Genomic DNA, 27,726 nt, shown 5'->3' with positions numbered 1-27,726 from the left:
TTCCTGTCTGCCAGAATTGCTTGCCTTGTTTGTCCATAAGCAGCACCCGTACTTGTCTTGGGATTCCTACAACTGAGTCTCAGCAGGTGATGGTCTTTATTAAGCACCTGTGGGCGTTGCTACTTTGCCTTTTCATTGCCAAAGGTCTCTGGGTGAGTTGGTGTGCTCTGTTGCACTTCTGCCTAGTTTAGCTTCTTGTCTGAATTCCTTGTCTGGTTCTTGTTCAGTCTGTGTTGGTTAGCTTAAGTTTTATTACTTCCTAGTCTTGTTTCTTGTCTGTTTGTCTTGCCTGGTTCCTGTTCAGTCTGTGTGTAGTTTAGCTTTTAGCATATTGATTGTATCTCTCCTAGTGGCTGCTTGACAGCTTTCAGTCCTTGTTCCTTAATCTGTCTGTTTTCTGCCTAGTGTTGTGTTATTTGTCTGTGAGTCCTAGCCTAGTATTTTGCCTTGCCTCTCATGTTTATTCCTTTCCCCTCTGAACCCTAATTCTGCTTCAGTCTAGCTTGTTCCTGTACCGTGTGTCTTGTGTGGAATCCTGAAGTCCTGCAGGCCGCCCGCACCTAGGGGCTCAACCTCTGGGGAACGGCGGCCACTGCAGGTGAAGTCCAGTTGGTCCAGTCCTGTCTTTCCAGCTTTGCTTGCCTATAGCTTAGTTCCACTCCAATCTCTAGCCCTGTGTGTTCTTGCCTTGTTTGTCTGCATCTGCAGCTACTGTCTTTGTTTGTTTGGTAATCCAGTTCTGGTTGGGGGGTTTTGCCTGCTGCTGCCGCTTTACGTCAGTAGCCCAAGGGCTCACGTTTATCCCAGGGTCAGAGAAGCCAGAGATCGTGACAGTTTGTAGCCGGCTGCTGTGAATGTTTGTGTGGTTTTTTTTTTGTTTGGATTTTGAAGAGGGAAGTTAATTTTTATTGACAGTAAGAAATGGATAGTGTATTTAAAATTGTGTGTACCAGCATTTTTTTTATTAGAGAAAGTGTACAATGTAAAATGCCATAATTTGTTATAAAGTCTAACTCTTTCTTGTCCTGGTCCAAGGAGGGATCTTTCCTGCCCTGTTATCGCCTAGCCTTGCTGAGAGCCTTGGAGAATTGTGACAGGGCTAAAAGCTTGGCATAGCATTCATTACTGTTTGAACTTTGAAATGAAATAAGAAACAATGCTGGAGAGTTTCTTGTACAGATAGAACATTTCCTAAACAAGTACAGCCACATCTGAAGAAACTCATACCAAACCAACCTTCGGTGGGCACATTCTACATGCTACCCAAAATCCACAAACCTGGAAACCCGGGCAGACCAATCATATCAGGTATTGGCACACTCATGGAGGTAATATCTGGACTCATAGAGAGAATTCTGAAACCTCTCGTGCACAAAACAAACAGCTTCATACAAGACACCACAGACTTTCTGAATAAATTGAAAAATATCAAGCAATTACCACCAAACACCCTTCTGGTCACGATGGATGTAGAATCACTATACAGCAACACTCCCCATGCGGACAGCATAGCTGCATGTGGGAGACTCCTAAAAACATCCACACTGGACCATCAATACTCACCAGAAACTATTACAAAATTAATCAAATTTATTTTAACTCACTACTTCCGCTTTAACAATGATATCTATCTACAAATAATGGGCACTGCGATGGGTACCAGGACAGCACCCCAATATGCCAACCTTTTTATGCTGAGCTGGAAGAGACATTTCTGAATACATACCAGACCAAACCTCTAAAATACTACAGGTACATCAATGACATTTTTATGATTTGGACTGAGGGGGAAGAAACTCTGAAACAATTTTACAATTCCTTCAATATATACCATCCTACAATCAGATTCAAAATTGACTACTCCCCAGAAAAAGTCAATTTTTTGGACACCACGGTCTCAATCAGTGATGGCTATATACAAACATTTATAAACAAGAAACCCACAGACAGATGCAGCTACCTCCACAACTCCAGCTTCCACCCTTCACATACAAAGAGATCCATTATTTACAGCCAAGCCAAGCCACAAGATACCACCGTATCTGCTCTGACCCAAGGGACAGAGACAGAAATCTTGAAATCCTGACTGCATCCTTTGAACGGAAATGCTACAACCCCAAAATAATCTCCAAAAATATTGCCGCCGCCCTCAAAACACCCAGGGAAAATCTGCTACAATACAAAGAAAAAAAAAGCCACAGACAGAATCCCCCTTATAGTGACATACAATCTGGAGCTGGAAAAATTAAGAAAAAACATAAAAGATCTTCAGCCGCTACGCCAAGAGGATGAATTTCTGAAAGAGATATTCCCAGCCCCACCAATGCTGGCCTTCCGACAGCCACCCAACTTGAAACACAAGCTAATCAGAAGTAAACTCCCAACACAGACTGAAAAAGAAGAGAAGGGCACACATCCTTGCAATATATCCAGCTGCAAGCTATGCCAAAACATTTCACAGGACCCCACAGTCATTCACAAAGGAAAAATATTCAACATAAAGGAATATTTCACATGCTCATCTTCCAATGTGGTATATATCATTCAGTGTAAAAAATGTAACGAAGGATGCTATATTGGAGAAACAGGCCAGATGCTAAAGACAAGATTTAATTTACATAGCCATCACATGAACAATACTGGTGCCAGCCGGGTTCCCACCCCTGTGGGCCAGCACTTTAGAAAACCAGATCACTGTACCAGTGACTTCATAGTAAGAATCCTGAAAGATAACTTTAAAACAATACAGGAACGTAAGACCTTTGAAGTCAGAATGATTCGATATTTTGACACCCAACAGACAGGACTTAACAAAGATCTGGGTTTTCTAGCCCATTATAAACCAAAAAGTTGTATTTCTATGTTTATCACCCTCCTCTCACCTATCCACCCCCATCCTGTTAGACTATCTCTGAAATGCTTTGAGGTTCCCATGCATACCTCCTACCCATCCCCACCCTGTTAGACTGTCAATGAAATGCTTGGAAGTTTTTCTTATATATACTGTCATCTACCACATTTGCTTATTTCCGATCTGACGAAGAAGGGCAACCTCCGAAAGCTAATCAAGAAATGTATTAAGTTATGTCCAATAAAAAAGTTATCATCTTATTTTCTTTTCCATGTTTTATTTTGATTTCTCTATTGTACAGATAGGAGAGTCTTTTCCATGTTTTATTTTGTTTGATTTCTGTTGTACAGATAGGAGAGCTATTTATTTTTGAACATTCCTTTTTCTTGTTTCCCAGCAGGGTTTGTTTGGATGTAGAGCCCTTTTCTTTGTTCTCCTTCACAAGCCGGCGATTTCACAAAAGTGGCTAAAAGCGTATAATCGAAAGCTGGCTTTTTAACAGCATTGCCGCTTTCCCATCGCCTCGCCGGCAAAAGTTCAAGGGGGTATGTTGCCAGCGAAGCGAAGGCGGGGCATGGGTGTGGCTACCAGATTCCGGCTTTCGGCGATAATGGAAAAAAAAAAAGCGGCGTTAAGCGGTATTTGGCCGGGTTTACTTGGTCCTTTTATTTTCACGACTAAGTCTCAAAAAGGTGCCCCAACTGACCAGATGACCACCGGACGGAATGGGGGATGACCTCCCCTTACTCCCCCAGTGGTCACCAACCCCTTCCCATACTACAACAGTTAAAATGAAAACCTTTTTTGCCAGCCTGTATGCCAGCCTCAAATCCCGTACCCACCTCCATGACAGCAGAATGTGTTGTATCGTCTGACAGCCTTTCCTTGGTTGCGATGTGGCTCTCGGGTGAGTGTGACACCTTTTCTGTTAGGTGCCCTGCAGAGTCACATCAGCAATGAATTGTGGTGGGTGTAGGGTACTGGGCTATACTCCCATGGTGCTTTCCCCCCCTGCTAACTGGGTCAGAGTGTGCCCTGTTTTGTTTCCAGTAGTCCACGAGGTAGTGGCCATTTTTGTAAGCCAGTTTTAGATCCCTTTCATGTGTTACCCACGTTAGAAAACGTTATTACCTTGAATGTTGCTGAAAGAGGACATTGTACAGCATTCTGCCAGCTCAGACCTACTGCTAATCTCAGTATCAGGGAGACTCTTTGCCAGTGGGGCACAATCTCTGATCTGCTGTTAAATGTGAGTAAAGGTGCTTATTCAAATAAAGCACTTTTTCAAAGACATTAGTCTTCAGGTGTCAACTACTGTGCCAAGGTTATACAGCAGCAACAAGTCCTAGAGGCCTGAGTGTGTGCAGGTCCCTGGAGCACTTTTAGTGGGTGCGCATTTGTGGGTAAGGGGTTGGGGGGGGCTCAGCACCCACAGTAAGGGAGCTATGCATGTGGGAGCTGTTTCTGAAGTCCACCACACTGACCCCTAGGGTGCCCAGTTGGTGTCCTGGCATGTAAGTGCACTACAAATGCTGGCTCCTCCCACGACCAAATGCCTTGGATGTCGCTGGGTTGGAGATGGCCGACATTTTTTTCCTATATTGCTGAAAAACAAAACCGGCCATCTCAAACCCAGCGACATCCAAGGCATTTGGCCGGTCTAAACCGTATTATCAAAAAAAAAAGATGGCCGGCCATCTTTTTGATAATACGGTTCCGGCCAGCTGTTGCGCCACCGCCAAAATAGATCGCCGGCAACCTATTTGGCCGGCGACGTTCGATTATGCCCCTCCTTCTGAATTAATTTCTGAGTGTCTTTTTTTTCTCTTTCAGACTTCAAATTACAAATTTAGGATTTTTATGGAATCAGGGTTTTATTCATACATGCCATCCAGATAATTTTAATATAAAACAATATTTTTTGTCTTTTAATTTTATTTGAATGCGCTCCAAAGAGCCTCTTTTACCAGCTGCAGAGATAAAAGACTCTCTTAGGAGCATTTTTAAAAGTAATGCTTGTGCCGTTTCTATTTCTGGACTGGCTATGCTGTGTTGTTCATTTGTGCACATAAGAAGTACTTCTAGCTCAAAGAAACTGTTTTGGTAATCCACTTGGATACCATACATAATTTTTATTTTGTATAACACTATGTTTATTTGCAGATTAAGTCCAATCCTGAATCTGAAAAGACAGATCTGATATATATGGCCTCTTCAAACTCTGTCTTTTGTCTGTTTGTGTGTATTTTTGTGTGACCCATCAGATACATTCAGTATAAGTGACCATTTCTGATCTTCTTTAATTTTGTGGATAGCACAATCAGTATGTACAAATAGTTTCTCATAGTACTATTGTATATTTTTCCCCTGCTTCTTTTTATGAAATACGTGCAACCTGTTAGTTCTTTGTCTTCCAATTTTGTGGGTAATACAATTAGTACATATGAACAATTTCTCTTCTGAATACAAATTAGTTGCTTATGCATTATACTAAAGGATTTCTTTTCTGTACTAATAATGCAAGGTTAACATTTGTATCTCGTTTTACTTAATGTGTTTTAGTTCATTACCATCTGTGTTACTTTACCTCAGGTAGCTGAGATTCTAGAGAAATTACCCCACAAGAAACGGTTTACATTGCTTTCTCTTTCACCATATTATTTCAGAAACAAGAGGGATGCTTTAAAATAACATATATAGTTTTTAATGGTGATTGTAAACAGCTGTCATATTAAACTATTTTCGTCTTTTTTCTGTATTTTTATTTTTCCCTAATTTGATTTTTTTTTATTAATAACATGTGTCTGTCTAATGATTTTACAGTAGAGGTTTGTTTATAAGCAGACCTGATTACCCAGAAAACCACAATGGTAAAGATTTAAAATTATGTTTTGAATTGGAGAAACCTTTTGCAGACGTTGGAAGCAATTTTCCAGTCAATTTTGGAGTGGTTTTATGTGCAGGGTTGCAGCAATGTTTTAAACAAATGAGAAAGTCTATTTGTAATGAGCTGAAAATAGGCAAGTTGTGTGAACCGTTTTAAACACATACTGTGAATGGTCACATGGCAGGAGGGCATGATGGTATAACAGCATGTATAGAAAAGATATTGCAAATTTGTTAGAAGGAATGAGCAACATGAATATATATGGAAGTCTTTTGCACAGGGATATGTATATGAATTATGATATATTCTTTTAGTTAAGACCAGACTAGCAAATTCATTTTATTCTAAATTCACTATCATCAGAATTGTATAAGGACTGTATAGTATCCAAACAGTGGCACCTACAGCTGCATTGTTGGAAGGACATTTTAGTTGGATTCATTTCTGTACTTTAAATACATTCTCCGTTTATTGAGTGAATTGTTAAATTCTAGCATTTCAACTGTTGGTTTGATTTGATGGAATATTACACTTTTTGTATAATCTTTAATTAATTAAGTTACATTTTGAGTTATGATGATTTCTTTCTTTATTTCTCTTCTTCTGACTCTACATTCTTTCTGCTTACTAGGTGTAAACTCATGTGTTAACACAATTAGTTTTAATATTATTAAAACAATTGATTGTTTCATGTTTGATAATGCTTCTGTTTACATAATAAGATTTTTATTATATCGTACATATATCTTGACCTGTGTAAGGAATGAAATCTGAGCACATCCTTAAGGACTCTAACTTTCTGGACACCATGTGGCCCCCTAAATGGAAGTCTTCTAGATGCACCATGATGCCTGCCTGTGTGAGCCTCCCCACGGCATAATTCCTACACTGCATTATAATTTTCTAATCACATTTTGTCTTGCTTTTCAGAGGAAACACCAGACGAAAGGGGGGATGGTATAGTAAATCCCATGGCCTTGAAAATAAGAGATCTAGTACACCGCAAACACTACACCCACAAAATTTTGAAACATCTTGTTTATGTTGGACCTTTTTGAATTGAGGCCTTGTCAGTTACAGCAGCAAAGTTATAGGACCATACTTCCTGGGTCCATTTGAAAGACATTCGCATCTATCATTGTCCTGATGCTTCTGACAGAACCACGGCTGCAGACTCAGAACGCCATATCACTGACTCAGCAGTGTCTGGAACCACACAATATTAAGCTCACTGTGATTGGACTCTTGTTTGTTTTTACCTTTGTTTTAGCATTAATTTTATAGGACTTTTTACTTATTTTTACTTTAGTTATAATTTTGTTTTTATTAGAAAAGAACTGTATTATTTTTGTTTAGAATAACCACTAGTATGCCTGTCATTTGTTTACTGTCCACTCTTTTTAACTTGGCCACTCTTACCCACTACAGTGATGTAGAGGGGGACTTTGACTCCCTTGTAATCATTAATTCAGATTACTTGGATCCTCAGAAGGTGGATAGATATTATGCTCTGGGGCACTATCCAGTTAAGATTACTATAACTTCTAATATAACTGATGAGACAGTCACGTTGTAATTAGATGTTTGCAGTATAGCCTCTTGTGGATCTTTAGACTGGCAATGATGGTATTGTCAATATTATGTTTATTTGTGTATTTATGTTGAAATGAGTCAGTATACATCTTCTTGCATGATATGGGCTAATGTATGGTAGCATACCGGACCCAATTTTCCCACAGAAAAATACCAATTGGCTTGGAATAATCCCTTATGTTATAATATAACCCTTGTCCAACAACCAGTACACTGTACAAATTGTGAAGAGGGAAAATGTAACCTTGTACTTATTATCTAATACTGGTTCATTTAATCCCTTACTACCTCAGATTTCAGAAGCAAAGACTCCTATTAAGCTCTTCAGTGTAACCAGCCTTAAGAAAACTTTTATTCTTGAGACTGGTTTCGGTGAAGCTAATGTGTGGCTAGATTGGATTCAGTATACTATCCAGAGTTTAAAACTATTGAACCACACTGCCTTTCTTTTAGCCTACTGTTCCCCGACTTACCAAAGGGAGCAAAAACATCCCCAGTATTCAGACCACCAGTCCCTAGACAACTTTTGAGACCTGTTTAACCCAAGAAAATAAAAATGTTTGAATCCTTACTCAATGGGTAACCTTTCACTAACCTGCTTATTTTTGAAGGAGAAGGGAGCCCATCTTCTGACACAAATCAGGAGATGGGCGTCCTTCTCCTAAGGTTGCCCAAATCGCATAATTGAAAGCCGATTTTGGGCGTCCTCAACTGCTTTCCGTTGCAAGGACGACCAAAGTTCAAGGGGGCGTGTCGACAGTGTACCGAAGGCGGGATGGGTTAAAAGATGGGTGTCCTCGGCCGATAATGGAAAAAAGAAGGGCGTCCCTGACGAGCATTTGGCCGACTTTACTTGGTCCCATTTTTTTCACGACCAAGCCTCGAAAAGGTGCCCGAACTGACTAGATGACCCCCGGAGGGAACCGGGGATGACCTCCCCTTACTCCCCCAGTGGTCACCAACCCCCTCCCACCCCCCAAAAAAAAATTAAAACACATTTTTTCCAGCCTCTCTGCCAGCCTCAAATGTCATACCCAGCTCCATCACAGCAGTATGCAGGTCCCTGGAGCAGTTTTTAGTGGGTGCAGTGCACTTCAGACAGGCGGACCCAGGCCCACCCCCCCAACCTGTTACACTTGTGGTGGTAAATGGGAGCCCTCCAAAACCCACTCTACCCACATGTAGGTACCCCCCTTCATCCCTAAGGGCTATGGTAGTGGTGTAGAGTTGTGGGTAGTGGGGTTTGGGGGGCTCAGCACCCAAGGTAAGGGAGCTATGCAGCTGGAAGCAATTTGTGATGTTCACTGCAGTGCCCCCTAGGGTGCCCGGTTGGTGTCCTGGCATGTGAGGGGGACCAGTGCAGTACGAATGCTGGCTGCTCCCACGACCAAATGCCTTGGATTTGGTTGTTTTTCAGATGGGCGTCCTCGGTTTCCATTATTGGCGAAAACTGAGGTCGCCCATCTCTAAGGTTGACCTAAATGTCAAGATTTGGGCGTCCCCTACCGTATTATCGAAACAAAAGATGGACGCCCATCTTGTTTTGATAATACGGGATGCCCCGCCCCTTCGTCGGGACGTCCTTGGAGATGGACGCCCAGTTCGATTATGCCCCTCCAAGTAACTCTACCTTAACCTCTACCAATGACCTTGACTTTTCTGACAGACATATGGTGATATTGTGGAACCAAAACCTTATACTCAATGCTGCCCACCAACTGGCAAGGCAAATTAGTCTAATTAGTAATTCCACTCACCATAGTAACCCAAGCAGTTGATAATTCAGTTCTTTCTAGAAAGAAGTAAGAAATCCCTGGTTCTTTTGATGAGAGAATTTATATTGACTCTATAGGTGTACCAAGGGGGGTGCCAGATGAATTCAAGGCCCGCAACCAAATTGCTGCAGGTTTTGAATTCTCTATTAACAAAAATGTTGATTGGATTAATTACATTTATTATAATCAACAGCGCTTCGAGGGAGGTCACGTGATGCTTTGAGAGAGCCAGACGTGCAGCACTAGCTCTCCGAGGCCCCAATCCCAAAATCGCAATTTAAACTCTCAATAAAAAAGTTGTGGATCAATCCCTGTCAACTACGAGGGTGCGGAGTGAATGGAAAAGTTTTTGGAGAGTTCCCCGAGCGGCATGGTAGGCAAGGGTGCGAAACGCGAGAAGGAGAAGGTGAAGGCGCCTGGAGCAAAGATGGAGGAGAAAAAGGAGGGAAGTTTTTTCCGAGGAACAAGTTGCGCAAATTATAGCTGCAGTAGGGAAAGCATTGGAGCCGCAAATCACTCGCTTAGAAGAGAAAATAGTAAATGTTGAAGCCTTACTTACAAACATCAATAGAAGAGCAGGAGAACTGGAAAGTCGGGTCTCCGCACTAGAGGATGCAGCTCCGGTAACGGGAACTGCAGTAGAGCAGCTTCAGAAACAGGTGAGCAGGATGGCGGAGAAAATCGACAATCTAGAAAATAGGTCTCGACGAGCGAATCTTCGAATCATAGGACTCCCAGAAGAAATAGGAGATAGAAATCTCCCGTCGATTCAGGAGAAGTGGCTGGCCGAAGAACTTGCCTTGTCAGACACGTTCGGGCCCTTATGCTTAGAGAGGGCGCACCGCGTGGGGAGACTCCAAGATAGCCGCCGAACTCCAAGAGCGGTGCTGATAAAAGTCCATAACTATACTCACAAGATGGAAATTTTAAGGGGATATCGTATGAAGCGTGCTACTCTTCAATACAAAGGGTATAAGATCCTCATATTTCAGGACTATTCAATGAGGCTCCAGGAACTACGAAAGCAGTTTACTCCCTTGTGCAATCAATAGAAATCAAACAAAATAAAACATGGAAAAGAAAATAAGATGATACCTTTTTTATTGGACATTACTTAATACATTTCTTGATTATCTTTCGAAGGTTGCCCTTCTTCGTTTTACTATCTCACTTGTCCAACAACTGTGCCACATATTCTTGACGAAGAAGGGCAACCTTCGAAAGCTAATCAAGAAATGTATTAAGTTATGTCCAATAAAAAAGGTATCATCTTATTTTCTTTTCCATGTTTTATTTTGTTTGATTTCTATTGATAACCTTAAGAGTGGACTAACACGGCTACCACTCTCCTCTCCCTTGTGCAAGAAACTCCATGAGAACAACATGAAGTTTTTGCTGCTATATCCAGCGATTCTTAAAATCTACCACAATAATCAGTGGAAGTCATTTACCACCATTGAGCTTGCACAAGAATATGTGGCACAGTTGTTGGACAAGTGAGATAGTTATTTTCTGGTACCGAGAATGGTAATACATGTCCTGACTGATAATGGAGTATTGAAATAAAATGTACAGAGTTTATTGCTTACTGTTAAACAATGCAACTGACTGGGTAAAGAGAGAAAAAAATGTATTATGAGATTTTGAATGTTTTATATTAGACTGGGATGGGGCCGATAGCATTGAACATGACCTGGATATCTGACTCACTGGTGGGTTGGATGCATGTAAGGGATACAAGAGGAAGGGAGGGAAAGGGGGAGGGGAGGAGAGAGAGGGTGAGAAAGGTGATGGGGAGAAAGATTGGAAGCAATACAAATATATTAGAGGAACTAATTTAGTCTGGGTAGGGCGAAGGACTGGACGAATGAATGGTAATTGGATGCAGTGGAAATCAAATAGACATGCTGGAAAGAATAGTTTGAGATTCCCTGGGGGGTGGCTGGGCGCCCCGGGGCTGAGATTCAAAGCATCACGCTTTATAAAGTTCTGGTTTATAGATAATGGCTAGACATAAGGGTAGATGTGTCCGAATTATATCCTGGAATGTCTGCGGCATTACGTCGCCAGCTAAGAGAACAAAAATTTTGCAGGCTTTGAAAAGGCAAGGTGCAGACATAGCTTGTCTTCAAGAAACGAGGCTCTCCTCAGAGGAGCATAAAAAGTTAATGCGTTATTGGGTTGGGGAAGTGTATGATTCTCCTGCTGACGGGCGAAGAGGGGGAGTGGCCATTGTATTCAATAAATCCCTATATTATAATGCCAAACTATTATTTAATGATATAGAGGTGTTACGTCCCTCACCTGTTCGACGCTCCTCCCGGCTAAGTCATTCCTCAGCTTCGTTCAAGAGGGACAAGGTTCAGTCTTAGGAGGGTCGGTTTCAGTTTCCTAAGTCTGGCAGCCGTCATCCGGGTTGGATCAAGGACAGCAGCCATCTTGGCTAGCTCAGGAAGGGGCAACCACCTTGGAGTAACGAGGTCAGGAAGGAAGCCCATATTTGGACGAAGGCACCTCTGCTGATGGGGGCAGCCATCTTGAATCAGCTGCACATACTTGAGCCTAATTCCTCCACTACTTAAAGCCCTGCCTTCAGTCCTTCGTTGCTTTGGCCTCATTTGTTCTGAGGAGCTGCTGTCGGAGTGCTGTTCACCGGCTTTCTTCTGTTCCTGTTTTCCTGTGTACCGGACCTTGGCTAGTCTTCTCGGATTACGCTTGTTTGCTGCCTGCCTTGACCCTGGACTGAATTGACTATTCTTTGCCTGTTGGAGTTCTGGTTCTGGACTGTGTCTGTTTCCTGCTATCCTGGTCAGTGGCTGTGCAACCCCGCCGGTTCCAGAAGTCCTGGTGGCTACCTGCAGCTGGGAGCTCAACTCCCGGTGAACGGTGGTCGCTTCCCAGGTGAAGCTAGGGGTTGTCTGGCTGCCTGACCAAGTGCGGTGTCACTCCATCTCTGCCGTGCTCAGTCGGGGCACAGGGGCTCACTACTACCGGGTCATAACAGTAGGCCGAAGCCATGAGCTCACCAAACAGGTCCGAGCTGTGTCACCTGGCTCAGGTTCTCCACCAGCAGCAGGAGCAGCTAACCCGCCTGTCCAGCGCCTTGCAGGAGGTCTGCAGTCAGCTACCAGGACTCCAGCGGCAGGCGGCTGTGGCCCCTCCAGGCTCTAGAGCGGAGACTTCCGCTGCACGTCTGCGACTTCCAGAGCCACCTCGCTTTGACGGTACTCCCGCAGCTTGCCGGGGGTTCCTGAATCAGTGTCAGATCCTGTTTGAGCTGCAACCGGAGGCTTTCCCGTCTGACAAAATAAAGGTGACCTACATCATCTCCCTGCTTTCTGGTGCTGCGCTGGCTTGGCCGTCCCCGCTGTGGGAACAGCGGAGTCCAGTTCTGGCAAACCTGGAGGAGTTCTTGCGGCAGTTCCGGATGTTATTCGACGTTCCTGGCCGACCTTCTTCTGCCTCAGGGGAGCTGCTGCAGATCCAGCAAGGCTCCGGGTCAGTTGGGGCGTATGCCGTCCGGTTCCGTACCTTGGCCGCGGAACTCAGGTGGAACAAGGAGGCCTTAACAGCCATTTTCTGGCAGGGTCTGGACGGCCAGATAAAAGATGAATTGGCTGGCAGAGAGATTCCCGCTACTTTGGATGCCCTTATTGCACTCTGCACACGAATCGATATCCGGTTCCAGGAGCGAGCCCAGGAGAGGGCCACGCAGCCGGCACCGCAGAGATCCAGAGGCCTTCCCCGCCGCCCAGAGACGCCCAGGTCCTTCGAAGAGGGTTCAGAAGGAACCAAGGAGGAACCCATGGTACTGGGGCGGCATCGCCTGTCTGGGGAGGAGAGGAATCATCGACTCCAAAACCATCTATGTTTGTATTGTGGGGAGGCCGGCCATTTCTCGGGCAGCTGCCCAAACAAGCCTGGGAGGTCGGGAAACGCCCCGGCCCGAGCCCCATGAAGGGAGTGGCTCTCCCTTCTGGACAATTTGCACTCTGTTCCTGTCCTGCTCCAAGACGAGGAACGTCAGGTTTATACCAGGGCCCTACTGGATTCCGGGGCCAGAGGGAACTTTATCGACGCAGAGTTCCTGGCGCAGTTGGGGAGTTCCACGGTGCCCTGTCAACCTGAGCTTCGGGTCACCTCCATCCAGGGGGATAGTCTTCCCCGGACCATCACTCGGATTACCTCACCTATACATCTGCAGGTGGGAGCTTTACATCAGGAAAAGATCCAGTTCCTGGTTCTCGCCCGAGCCATCCATCCGGTGATTTGGGGATTGCCCTGGCTCCGTCTACACGCCCCTGTGATCGACTGGGCCACCGGAGAGATCGGGCAATGGGGCTCCCGATGTGTCCAGCACTGCCTCCAGCAGGTCAAGCCCCCCTCTGCCGCTCTGCTCCGCTCCAAGCACTGCAGGAGGGCTTGCCTGGACTGCCCAAGGACTACCAGGATTTTCGGGACGTGTTCAGTGCCCAGACGGCTGACACGTTACTGCCTCACCGGTCTTTTGACTGTGCCATAGACCTCCTGCCGGGAACCGATCCGCCCCGAGGGCGCCTGTACACCCTGTCCCGTGAAGAGTCCCGTGTTATGAGGGAATACATCCAAGAGAATCTCCTCAAGGGCTTTATCCGGGCCTCTACTTTGTGTCGAAGAAGGACGGGTCACTTCGCCCCTGCATTGACTATCGGGGCCTGAACAAGATCACGGTGAAAAAAACGGTACCCACTTCCTCTCATTCAGGAGCTGTTTGATCGCCTCCAAGGAGCCCGGATTTTCACAAAGCTGGATCTGCGCGGGGCCTACAACCTGGTGTGGATCCGGGAGGGGGATGAGTGGAAGACAGCGTTTAACACTCATGAGGGTCACTTCAAGTACCGGCTGATGCCGTTTGGCCTATGTAATGCTCCCGCGGTGTTTCAGAATTTTGTCAACATCATTTTCCAGGATCTGCTCTACACCTCCATGATTGTGTACCTGGATGACATTCTGATCTTCTCCACCTCGCTGTCACAGCATGTTGACCATGTCTGCACGGTGCTCCAGCGCCTTCGGGAGCACCGGCTGTATGCCAAGCTGGAGAAGTGTTCTTTCCACAAGAAGAGTCTGCCTTTCCTGGGATATATTGTCTCTACCACCGGATTGCAAATGGACCCTGGGAAACTGGCTGCAATCCGTGACTGGCCGGCTCCCCAGAGTCTGCGGGCCTTGCAGAGGTTTCTGGGATTCGCCAACTACTACCGGCAGTTTATCAAGAACTACTCCCTTATCACGGCTCCTTTAACGGCCCTCACGCGGAAGGGTGAGGATGTTAAGAACTGGACGCCAGAGGCGGTTGCTGCATTTTCCACCCTGAAGAAGGCGTTTCTTTCCGCACTGGTTCTCCGCAGTCCAGATCCTATCCAGCCTTTTGTGGTGGAAGTAGATGCCTCAGCCTTGGGGGTAGGGGCCGTGCTCTCCCAGACATCTGCTGCTGGGAAGAAGCATCCCTGCTTCTTCTTTTCCCGCAAGTTTACCCCCGCGGAGCGGAACTATACAGTTGGGGATCAGGAGCTTCTGGCGCTTAAGTTAGCGTTTGAGGAATGGCGCTACTTGCTGGAGGGAGCAGCACATCCGGTGACGGTGATTACTGACCATAAGAACTTACTCTACCTCCAAAATGCCACCAGATTGAATCCACGCCAGGCCCGGTGGTCTCTGTTTTTTTGCTAGATTCGACTTCCGCCTGATTTTTAGGCCGGGGAAGAAGAACGTCCAGGCGGATACCCTGTCCCGCAGTTTTGAGGCTCCCGGGGACCAGGAGGAGCCCTATCCCATGCTGAACCCAGCCTGCATTCCCGCTATACCTGGGGCTAGTGCCGCGTGCCAGAAGGTAGTACCCGTGAGTCTTCGAAGGAGGATGCTACGCTGGGGGCACGCTTCCGAATTCGCCGGACACTTCGGGTTCCGCAAGACTCTTCATCTGATCTCCCGAGCTTACTGGTGGCCCCGGATGGCACAGGATGTGCTGCAGTACATGTCCACCTGTCCAGTGTGCACCCGAACTAAGAGCTCTCATCAGAAGCAGTGGGGTTTGATGCAGCCCATGCCAGTACCACAGCAGCCCTGGGAGGACCTGTCCATGGATTTCAACACTGATCTGCCGGCCTCCCAGGGTAACACTGCCATTTGGGTGGTGATCGACCGGTTTTCCAAGATGGCCCACTTTGTGCCTATGAAGACCTTACCCACGGCTGCCAGTCTTGCCTCCAGTTTCATCACCCACATCTTCAGGCTCTATGGATTGCCCTAAAGGATCATAAGTGACCGAGGCTCCCAGTTCACCTCTCGTTTTTGGAGAGCATTATGTTCAGCCTTTGGGGTAACCACGCTCTTCTCGTCGGCGTACCATCTGCAAACCAATGGGATGGTGGAAAGGGTCAACCAGACGGTGAAGGCGTTCCTCTGGGCTTACTCGAACTAGCGCCAGGATGACTGGTCCTCCTTGTTACCCTGGGCTGAGTTCGCCTACAATAACAGTCCACATTCAGCTTCCCGGACTATACCTTTCAGCACTATCTATGGGCGTCATCCTCGTCTGCCTCCACCCATTTCGCCCACAGAGGTCCCACCTCAGGTACAGCCCACAGTCCGAACTATACAAGAGACATGGAAGAAGGTTCAGGAGCAGCTGCGTCAGGCAGCGGTCAAGGCCAAGGAAACATACGACCGCAGGAGACAAGCTGCTCCCACATTCCAGCCAGGAGCTGGCTACCATCACTCAAGTTTGCTCCCCACTTCATCGGCCTGTTTGCGGTGCGCTCCAGGATTGGAGCAGTGACTTACCGCTTGCAGCTACCTGCTCAGCTCAAAGTGCACAATGCGTTCCACGTGTCTCTGCTGAAACCTTTCCGTAGGTCCAAGTGGCATCCGGAGCCCAAGAAGGTGGGTGCGCCAGAGAGTGATCCTGACCCTGAGTACGAAGTAGACCGGATCCTGGACTTGAAACTGTGTGGTGGGAAGTTGTTCTACCTGCTGTCCTGGAAGCACTTCGGACCAGAAGACAACTCCTGGGAGCCAGCAACCAATGTCCATGCTCCAGACCTGGTCCGTGAGTACCATTCCCTTCACCCTACTTGACCCGGGCCGGGGAGAGGAGGGGGCTTTTCGGGGGGGATACTGTTACGTCCCTCACCTGTTCGACGCTCCTCCCGGCTAAGTCATTCCTCAGCTTCGTTCAAGAGGGACAAGGTTCAGTCTTAGGAGGGTCGGTTTCAGTTTCCTAAGTCTGGCAGCCGTCATCCGGGTTGGATCAAGGACAGCAGCCATCTTGGAGTAACGAGGTCAGGAAGGAAGCCCATATTTGGATGAAGGCACCTCTGCTGATGGGGGCAGCCATCTTGAATCAGCTGCACATACTTGAGCCTAATTCCTCCACTACTTAAAGCCCTGCCTTCAGTCCTTCGTTGCTTCGGCCTCATTTGTTCTGAGGAGCTGCTTTCGGAGTGCTGTTCGCCGGCTTTCTTCTGTTCCTGTTTTCCTGTGTACCGGACCTTGGCTAGTCTTCTCGGATTACGCTTGTTTGCTGCCTGCCTTGACCCTGGACTGAATTGACTATTCTTTGCCTGTTGGAGTTCTGGTTCTGGACTGTGTCTGTTTCCTGCTATCCTGGTCAGTGGCTGTGCAACCCCGCCGGTTCCAGAAGCCCTGGTGACTACCTGCAGCTGGGAGCTCAACTCCCGGTGAACGGTGGTCGCTTCCCAGGTGAAGCTAGGGGTTGTCTGGCTGCCTGACCGAGTGCGGTGTCACTCCATCTCTGCCGTGCACAGTCGGGGCACAGGGGCTCACTATTACCGGGTCATAACAAGAGGGACGATTTGTGAGGCTTCAAGTAAATTTGCAGGGGCGAGAGTTCTTGTTGGTGGCTATCCACCTTATAATTGAAAGAGAAAAATGCCTAGATTTCGACCCAAATCGGGAGATAGACGTTTATCTCACAAAAACGAATAAATCGGTATAATCGAAAGCCGATTTTGGACGTTTTCAACTGCACTCCGTCGCACGAACGGCGAAACACGACCGTACCGAGCGCGGACAAAAGAAGACTGGCCGGCACGAGCCGGTTTCGGGCGGGAAGACGGCCGCGCATGCGCGGTGCGCATCGGCGCGCGAGGGCTAGCAAAGGCTTTTGCTAGTGAAGATTCCGATTGGAGGGGCTGCTATGGACGTCACCCATCAGTGGGAACAAGCAGCCTGCTTGTCCTCGGAGAATAGATTTTACACATATTTCCAGGGCGCATAAAACCCAATCTCGGTTGGATTACATTTTCGTAGCACAGCATCTTTTCCAACACATCTCTGAAGCTATGATAGGGCCCAAGGGGATTTCAGACCACGTGATGATATGGGTGGATTTGGAGGCGCCTTATTATTTTCAGTGTGCACCCCATTGGAGGTTCCCAGCCTAACTATCGTCCTCAAAAGAGTTTGTCACCTATTTACAATCTAAATGGCAGGAGTTTATCTCTATTAACAGTCAGCATGCAGACGACCCCGTGCTGTTTTGGTCGACTGCGAAAGCAGTGATCAGAGGTGATATAATATCGCATGTCAGTGGGAGAAATCGTAGAATAACTGCTAAAATAGTGGAGCTGGAAAATAAGATGAGAGCGCTCAAAAAGAGATACACAAGAAGTCCCACACAGACCATGTATGAGACATTAACAGCCACTAGAGTGACTCTCAATAGTTTAATTCATGAAAAAACAACTAGAATACTCCTTTATCAGAAATATAGATTCTTTAGATTTGGGGAGAGAACTGGTGGCATGATGGCGCGATTGACTAAGAGAATGCGGAGATCTCATTACATATCGGTGGTGAAAGATGAAAAGGGCTCTCTCACTATGGATCTCTCTGACATTGCAAAGATTTTTAGGAATTATTTTGCCAAATCCTATATACCAGAGATCTCGCAGAGGTCAGAGGTGGAAATGATGGAATATATATAGAGCAATCTGGTATGCCATGTTTGTCGGAAGAGATGGTGGAGGCGCTTAATTCCCCAGTCTCCACCAAGGAGCTTCAGCGAGCCATCAAAGCGTTAAAGTTCTCCTCGGCCCCTGGGCCCGATGGCTACAAGGGAGAATTTTTTAAGATCTTACAGAGTCAGGTTACTGGCCCCCTTTTAGATTATTATGCAACAGTAGTGGAAGACAAGAAATTTCCCCAACACACCAACACAGCGCTGATTAGTCTTATACCTAAACCAGGGAAGGATCCCTTGCACCCAGGTTCTTACCGGCCAATCTCACTGATTAATGTTGACATAAAGATCTTGTCCAGAATCTTGTCAGAGAGATTGGCACCGTTGATACCTCAGGTGATTCAAGGAGACCAAGTAGGGTTCGTGAGGGGCAGGCAGTCTGTCATCAATGTGAGGAGGCTCATAGTCGCCCTGCTGCATGGGAAGGTCAGCCTTAACCCATATCTGATCGTGAGTTTAGATGCAGAAAAAGCATTTGATAGGGTAGGCTGGCCTTTCCTGTTCACAACTTTGTGGAGGGTGGGATTGCATGGGTGGTTTTTAGATGCTATACAAGCTATGTATACTGATCCACATGCTAGCCTGCTAGTGAATGGGGTGCAGACTGATTCTTTTCCTATTGGTCGTGGCACCAGACAGGGATGCCCAATATCCCCACTGTTGTTCCTTTTAGTATTGGAGCTATTATTATGTATGATTCGAGCGGATGGGGGCATAAAAGGAGTATGTCTGAATGATTGTAAACTTAAAGTGTTAGCATATGCAGACGACCTCCTTGTTCTTTGAGTGAACCACAGAGCTCATTGTCACAACTGTTTCAAGTAATAGAGGAGTATGGTCTCCTGTCGGGGTACAAGTTAAACCTTATTAAATCCTTGGCTATGCCGGTACAAGAGGAGACTCAGCTGGCTTGGAGGGGGTCATTTCCACTGACATGGGCAATGGAGCAACTTGTTTACTTAGGGGTGACTATTCCTGTTGATCTTACGAAACTGTATGAGAAAAATGTACTTCCTTTACTTATTGAAACAAAACAACTGTTGGGTCTTTGGGGCAGGTTTCCCTTGGCGTTGGTGGGACGCATTTCATTATTTAATATGATGCTAGCGCCTCGCTGGCTGTATTTGTTCCAAATGCTACCACTGGCGTTGAAGAGAAGAAAGAATATTACATAAAGCTTTGCAGGGATTTTTATGGAGGGGAAAGAGACCACGATTACCAATTTCTAGCTTGCAGAAACCTAAAGAGCAGGGAGGTATGGGGTTGATCAATATTAAGTACCTGTCCGTAGCCTGTGCCATGCGACACATATGAGACTGGATTGCGGAGACTAGTGACTTTTCGGACAGATCAGCGGAGGGGGCCTTGATGCCGTCCGCTCATCTCAGTTGGCTTTTACACACGATACCCGGGGCACGGGTCCGGGGACTGGTGAGCAACCCACTGTTGCGGTCGTCTAGAGCAACGTGGAGATGGCTCTGTCGGAGGCATGGTTTCTCTGCAGCGAGCACCCAGTACTTGCCCATACACCAAAATCCAGACTTTCCAGCCGGTACAGAGTCGAGAGTGTTTCATCACTGGGCAGTGCAGGGGATAAAATATCTGAGCTAAATCATCACAGAGGAGGGAGTCATCAAACCCTTTTCTGATTTGAGACAGTCTTTTGGATTGATGCCCACTGATTGGTTTGCATATTTACAGATAAAGCATTCCATTACCTCCTTAGGATGGTCCAACCTGACGGAAGATGTGCAGGATGTGTTGAGTGAGGCTCTCACATTGAATGATAGTACTGCAGTACCCTTGCGTTTCCATAACAGATATCTGAAGGACACAACTGAAGAAATGACCTTTAAACAGTTAATCGGTCAATGGACCGAGGATTTACAAATTACCTTGACAGAGGACCAATTTCATCAACACTTTACTTCTATTCAAAGGCGAGAGACATTTCCAAGATATTGGGAACTTCAGTACAAATTTGTCTTAAGGCTCTACATATCACCACGAAGAGCATACAGAGCGAGGATGGACACTAAGGGTAATTGCCCTAAATGCTCACAAGAACTGGCCACATTGGCACACATGTTTTGGCAGTGTCCAGACATTAACAACTTTTGGAAACAGATCATGAGCACAATATCTCAGCTCTGGAAGCGGTCCGTTCCAGTTTCAGCTTTGATTCTCTTTGAGGACTTCCAGCTAGGCGATAGACCCCCATTGGTTTTACAACAATTCCTACACAAGTCAGTACTGATGGGGAAGAAAGTGATTTTATTATATTGGAGAGAGACACGTGGGCCCTTACTATCTGTGTGGAAAACACATATGATAGACTTGTTAAAATTGGAGAGGTGTAGTTTGCAAAAGGCCCCATTTGCTGTGCAAAGACAGTTTAAATGTACGTGGCAAAGATTTTTGATGACACTTCACCTGGTGGCACGCAAACGGCTCCTTTTCTCACCAGACGTCTATTGGTTGAGCTTATCAGAAACGGGAAGGGGGGGGGGGAGTTGGGGAAGGGGAGGGTGGGAAAGTGAAGGGATGAGGGGGAAACTGTTGTAAAATGATGAACATGAATCTACAGTATTTGTATTTGTTCTTTATTGTTCAATAAAAACTGTTTAAACATAATCAACAGCGCTTCATTAATTACATTCGAGATGCAGTTAAAGGTATTGCTGCTCAATTAGATGCCACATGAACTTGCTGAAAATTCTGGTATAGATACCACCTAGACTGGGTGGATGGACAATATTTTTGGGAAATGGAAAACTTTCGTAGTATCTAGTTTAATCACAATGATAATCATTATTGCTGTATTTGTACTTCTTAGCTGCTGTATAACAACCTGTATCAGAAGCTTAGTGCAACAGTTAATTGAAACTGCCTTAAGTAAGAAAGAACCTATAGAACATGCATATGTACTGTATGAAAGACTACGCATTAGCGCAGAAATTGAAAATGTAGAAAATCATGTTTAATTTCTTTGTGATACTCTTGGTTTTGCATTATTATCTTCCTCTGGGATCATTTAGATGTTAAGGTATCATAAGTAGCATAAGGCCTGGGGAAGGTTAAAGAGGGGTAACTTATATCTCATAATAATCACATTCTTTTGTCACCTATAGCCCGATACCTGTAAAAAGGATTTGACATTGTGACTCACACCTACAATCCCCCTACCTAAACTGATGGGAACCTAAGAGGGGCTATCCCTTACGCAGAAAAATGAGAGATCATCCATTAATGCTCATGAGGTCATATGGTAATGACGGGTAAGATAGGACAGCCTGAAACCTAAGACAGCCTATGGCCTAGGCACTAACAGAAACTTGAGGGAGCCCGATACGAGGGTTCAAGGTAAGTGAAGCCCTTACTTACTAAGGCCTTCAAGGGGGAACATGAATATTATGGGTGCAGGTATGAACTATGAAATATGAACCATGGTTAAGACCTGTAAGAGCTAAGGCTTAATAGAGCATATAGGCTGATAGGTCTAAGTATTTGAGTATCTCTTAGTTGACCACCTTACTGAATCAGAGCTCATGGTCTGCTAGCACTTAAATAAACACTATAAACTTAGTTGTGCACCCTAGAGCACAGTCAAAAGAGACAAAGGCCATAAATCGTGAGGCCCAGGAACTTATGATCTGATAAGACATTCCTATGTGCAACCGGGCCTGGGAGGGCCTGGGAAAGGTGCAATTATGGATGAACAGAAGAATGTGTGATTTAGTGACGTGGGGATAGATGGTGTGGACAGAAAACAGAATGATCTCTCAGGAAAAATAAGTGCTGAAGTAATGTAAAGCACAAGTGTATAAAAGTAGCCGTCTTAGTTCTGTACTTTGGAGTGTTAGATACAGAGAGCGTGGATATGCAGCAGTTCTATCCTCCCATGAGAAACTAGCATTTGTATTTGATCTTGCTAAGAAATTAAAGAATTGCCTTTCTCATATGCTGGCCCTCGTAGTCTTTTATTTCTCTCTAAATTGTGGGTGGTTGGTGATAACTAATTTGAGAGGTGATGCAAGCAGTCTTTTATTCCTAAAAAACAGCTGTGAGCACAAAGAACAAGACAGTACAGGGTAAAAGGTATCACACAAAGGCAGTGATGGTACTCTGAACAAACACTTTTGTCTCCTCTCTCCTCCAGCCATCACCAACGCAAGAAGCCCCTAAAGACAGTTTACCACACCTTTTAGATGCTTTAAAAAGCAGGTCTAGATCCTCATATCACCATTTGCTGGTATGGACATGCCTGTGTTACCTGTTATCACATTTGGATGTCCATCATTTGTCACTGCCCCTAACATGCTCTGGGAATGTCCCAGCCATGCCTCTTCCATGTATGTCCATTTTTCAGCATTGCTGAGGCTTGGATGTGTTCATATTTGCCCACATCCAAAATGTCAATTTGCACATTGTTCTGAGACTGACATCCATTTTGCGAATAAGGTTTATAAATGAGTTCCTTAATGTCTGATAATGGTAGTAGTACCAAGACTTGGCCTCCTGGGTGGAAGACCTGCAGGGCTGTGGAACAATTATATTCCTAGGCTTGAGCATCCTCCAGATACAGCCTAGAGGCTTCACCAGTTTATATCAGTTTTTCTTGCATTTGAAGGACAAAACCCACTGTAATGGAATAGAATTTTAAGGACTGTTTTTCAACCCTGTCTTGAACTAGCAGTGCACTTGGGGTCTGTATTGTTGATTAGAAGTAATTCTCTTTCATTCATTGTTTAAGTGTCATCTTAAAGGACTAAAAGTAACTTTTCTTGTAAATACAAAAACAACAAGCTAGAATGTTCTTGAAGCCAGCTTGTGCGGGGAGGGGGGGGGGGGGGGGGGAGATGCAGGATGTGCTTGAGGTTCAGGAGGAAAACCACCTGGCCAGTGGTTTTTGTTGTCTGAAGCCGAGAGCATGTGATTGCATCTTCCTGTTCATTCTGGTAATTTTCCTTTGCTCTGAACTCTTTATAAAGTAGGTCATGCTGCAGCGAGAGTTTTGAGGTCATCTGCAAGCAGACATGCTGTGCAGAAGTAGAGATCAATGGATCTGTTCCTGTGTTCAGACTTCAAGCTCTCGCTGGACCTGGCTTCCCCAGCTGATGATAAGAGCCTGAAATTCCTGACCAGTGATGATTGTATGTATATAATGTATTGTTTCTTTTCCTGGTCTAAAGAACTCTTTGCATTTGCTTAGATGTAGAGACCAGTGATGTAATGATTGTTTACACAGTTAATCATTGTGTTTGCTCCTTTCCTGGTCTAAAGAACTCTTTGCATTTGCTTAGATGTAGAGACCAGTGATGTAATAACCAGTGATGTAACCATTGTGTTTATAGAGCTAATTGTATATGTGCCAACCTGGTGGGAGTAGTTGGATTTAGCTTCTATATTTGATGTTGTGAATGCTGCCTTGCTTTTAGATCGACTGATTAGAAATTGTCTTGGAGGGAACAGTTTTGTTGGGCAGACTGGATGGACCATACAGGTCTTTTTCTGCCGTCACCTACTATGTTACTATTATACGTATCTATATCTATATCTATCTATCTATATAGATATAGCGAATGATACATACCTGTAGCAGGTGTTCTCCGAGGACAGCAGGCTGATTGTTCTCACGACTGGGTTGACGTCCACGGAAGCCCCCTCCGACCGGGAAAAAACTTTGCCCACCGTTCATGCGTGACTGTCTTCCCGCCCGTGCGTGACTGTTCCCGCTCAGTTGAATGACATGCAAAGGAATGAGGAAAAAAAAACGCAACTCCAAAGGGGAGGAGGGAGGGTAGGTAAGAACAATCAGCCTGCTGTCCTTGGAGAACACCTGCTACAGGTATGTATCATTCGCTTTCTCCGAGGACAAGCAGGCTACTTGTTCTCACGACTGGGGTATCCCTAGCTCACAGGCTCACTCAAACAAGAACCCAGGTCAATTGAACTGCGCAACGGCGAGGGCATAACAGAAATTGACCTACAAAGAACAACTAACTGAGAATGCAGCCTGAACAGAATAAAATCGGATCCTGGAGAGTGGAGTTGGATTCAAACCCCAAACAGATTCTGCAGCACCGACTGCCCGAACCGACTGTCGCGTCGGGTATCCTGCTGGAGGCAGTAATGTGAGGTGAATGTGTGGACAGATGACCACGTCGCAGCCTTGCAAATCTCTTCAATAGTGGCTGACTTCAAGTGGGCCACTGACGCTGCCATGGCTCTAACACTATGAGCCGTGACATGACCCTCAAGAGTCAGCCCAGCCTGGGCGTAAATGAAGGAAATGCTATCTGCTAGCCAATTGGAGATGGTGCGTTTCCCAACAGCGACCGCCTTCCTATTGGGGTTGAAAGAAATAAACAATTGGGCGGACTGTCTGTGGGGCTGTGTCCGCTCCAGATAGAAGGCCAACACTCGCTTGCAGTCCAATGTGTGCAAATGACGTTCAGCAGGGCGGGTATGCGGTCTGGGAAAGAATGTTGGCAAGACAATTGACTGGTTAAGATGGAACTCCGACACCACCTTTGGCAGGAACTTAGGATGAGTGCGGAGGACTACTCTGTTATGATGAAATTTAGTACACGGAGCATCTGCTACTAGGGCTTGAAGCTCACTGACTCTACGAGCTGAAGTAACTGCCACCAAGAAAATGACCTTCCAGGTCAAGTACTTCAGATGGCATGAATTCAGTGGCTCAAAAGGAGGTTTCATCAGCTGGGTGAGGAAGACGTTGAGATCCCATGACACTGCAGGAGGCTTGACAGGGGGCTTTGACAAAAGCAAACCTCTCATGAATCGAACGACTAAAGGCTCTCCTGAGATGGCTTTACCTTCTACATGATAATGGTAAGCACTAATTGCACTAAGGTGATTCCTTACTGAGTTGGTCTTGAGGCCAGACTCTGATAAGTGCAGAAGGTATTCAAGCAGGTTCTGAGCAGGGCAAGAACGAGGTTCTAGGGCCTTCCTCTCACACTAAACGGCAAACCTCCTCCACTTGAAAAAGTAACTCTTTTTAGTGGAATCCTTTCTAGAGGCAAGCAAGACACGGGAGACTCCCTCAGACAGACCCAACGAACCAAAATCTACGCCCTCAACATCCAGGCCGTGAGAGCCAGAGACTGAAGGTTGGGGTGCAGAAGCGCTCCGTCGTTCTGCGAAATGAGAGTTGGAAAACACTCCAATCTCCACGGTTCTTCGGAGGACAACTCCAGAAGAAGAGGGAACCAGATCTGACGAAGCCAAAAAGCCGCGATCAGAATCATGGTGCCGCGGTCTTGCTTGAGCTGCAGTAAGGTCTTCTCCACTAAAGGTATGGGAGGATATGCATACAGGAGGCCATTCCCCCAATGGAGAAGAAAGGTATCCGACGCCAGTCTGCCCTGTGCCTGAAGTCTGGAACAGAACTGAGGCAGCTTGTGATTGGTCTGGGAGGCGAAAAGGTCCACTGAGGGGGTGCCCCACTCTCGGAAGATCTTGCGTACAACTCTGGAATGGAGCGACCACTCGTGCGGTTGCATGACTCTGCTCAGCCTGTCGGCTAGAGACTGTTGTTTATGCCTGTCAGGTACGTGGCTTGGAGAAACATTCCAAACTGGCGTGCCCAACGCCACATCCTGATGGCTTCCTGACACAGAGGGCAAGATCCGGTGCCCCCCCTGCTTGTTGATGTAATACATTGCAACCTGATTGTCTGTCCAAATTTGGATAATTTGGTAGGACAGCTGATCCCTGAAGGCCTTCAGTGCGTTCCAGACCGCTCGGAGCTCCAGGAGGTTGATCTGAAGATCTTGTTCCTGGGGGGACCACGCCCCTTGGGTGTGGAGCCCATCGACATGAGCTCCCCACCCCAGGCGAGATGCATCCGTCAGCACTTTTGTGGGCTGGGGAATTTGGAATGAGCGTCCCAGGGTCAAATTGGTCCGAATTGTCCACCAGCGCAGCGAATTGTGGCAACTGATGGACAGGCGGATGACATCTTCTAGATTCCCGGTGGCTTGGCACCACTGGGAAGCTAGGGTCCATTGAGCAGATCTCATGTGAAGACGAGCCATGGGAGTCACATGGACTGTAGAGGCCATATGGCCCAGGAGTCTCAACATCTGCCGAGCTGTGATCTGCTGAGACGCTCTGGTCTGGGAAGCGAGGGACAGAAGATTCTGAGCTCTCACCTTGGGAAGGTAGGCCTGAGCCGTCTGTGAATTCAGCAGAGCTCCTATGAATTCCAGAGATTGGACTGGCTGGAGATGGGACTTTGGGTAATTTATCACAAACCCCAGCAGCTCCAGAAGTTGAATAGTGCACTGCATGGACTGAAGAGCTCCTGCCTCGGAGGTGCTCTTCACCAGACAATCATCGAGATACGGGAACACGTGCACCCCCAGCTTGCATAGGTACGCCGCAACCACCACGAGACACTTAGTGAACACCCGTGGTGCAGAGGCGAGCCCAAAGGGCAGTACACAATAATGAAAGTGATGTGTCCCCAGACGGAATTGGAGATACTGTCTGTGAGCTGGAGTATCGGGATGTGAGTATAAGCATCCTTTAAATCCAGGGAACATAGCCAATCGTCTTTCTGAATCATGGGTAGAAGGGTGCCCAAGGAAAGCATCCTGAACTTTTCTCGCACCAGATACTTGTTCAGGCTTCTCAGGTCTAGGATGGGGCGCATCCCCCCCGTTTTCTTTTCCACAAGGAAGTACCTGGAATAGAATCCCTGCCCTTCCTGCCCGGGTGGCACGGGCTTGACCGCATTGGAGCTGAGAAGGGCGGAGAGTTCCTCTGCAAGTACCTGCTTGTGAAGGGAGCTGAAGGATTGAGCTCCCGGTGGACAATTTGGTGGGGTGGAGACCAAATTCAGGGTGTATCCGCACCGCACTATTTGGAGAACCCACTGGTCGGAGGTTATAAGAGGCCACCTTTGGTGAAAAACTTTCAACCTCCCCCCGACCGGTAGGCCGTCCGGCACAGCTACTTTGATGGTGGCTATGTTCCCATGGATACAGTCAAAAGCTCGTCCCCTGCTTTTGCTGTGGAGGCGCAGGGGGCTGCTTAGGCGCACGCTGTTGACAGGAACGAGCGCGCTGGGACTGTCCCTGTGCCTGAGGAGGCCTTCGGGCCGGCTGGGTGTACCTACACTTACTGTAGGCGTAGGGTGCAGCCTGCCGGGCCCGGGAAAAACGTCCACCTGCAGAGGTGGATGCTAAAGGCGCCCGGTGGGAGAGCTTGTCGAGAGCAGTTTCCCGCTGGTGTAGTTGGTCCACCAACTGCTCGACCTTCTCGCCAAAAATGTTATCCCCCCGGCAAGGGACATCCGCCAGCCGCTGCTGGGTACGGTTGTCCAGGTCAGAGGCACGCAGCCAGGAGAGTCTGCGCATCACTATACCTTGGGCCGCAGCTCGAGATGCCACATCACAGGTGTCATAGATACCCCTGGACAGGAACTTTCTGCACGGCTTCAGCTGCCTGACAACCTCCTGAAATGGCCTGGACTGCTCCGGAGGGAGCTTGTCAACCAGGTCCGCCAGTTGCCGAACATTGTTCCGCATGTGGATGCTCGTGTAGAGCTGGTATGATTGGATTC

The sequence above is a fragment of the Microcaecilia unicolor genome, chromosome 7 (assembly GCF_901765095.1).
Source record: "Microcaecilia unicolor chromosome 7, aMicUni1.1, whole genome shotgun sequence".
NCBI lineage: Eukaryota > Metazoa > Chordata > Amphibia > Gymnophiona > Siphonopidae > Microcaecilia > Microcaecilia unicolor.
The sequence above is the reverse complement of the archived record's forward strand: the minus strand, read 5'-3'. Positions refer to the sequence as shown.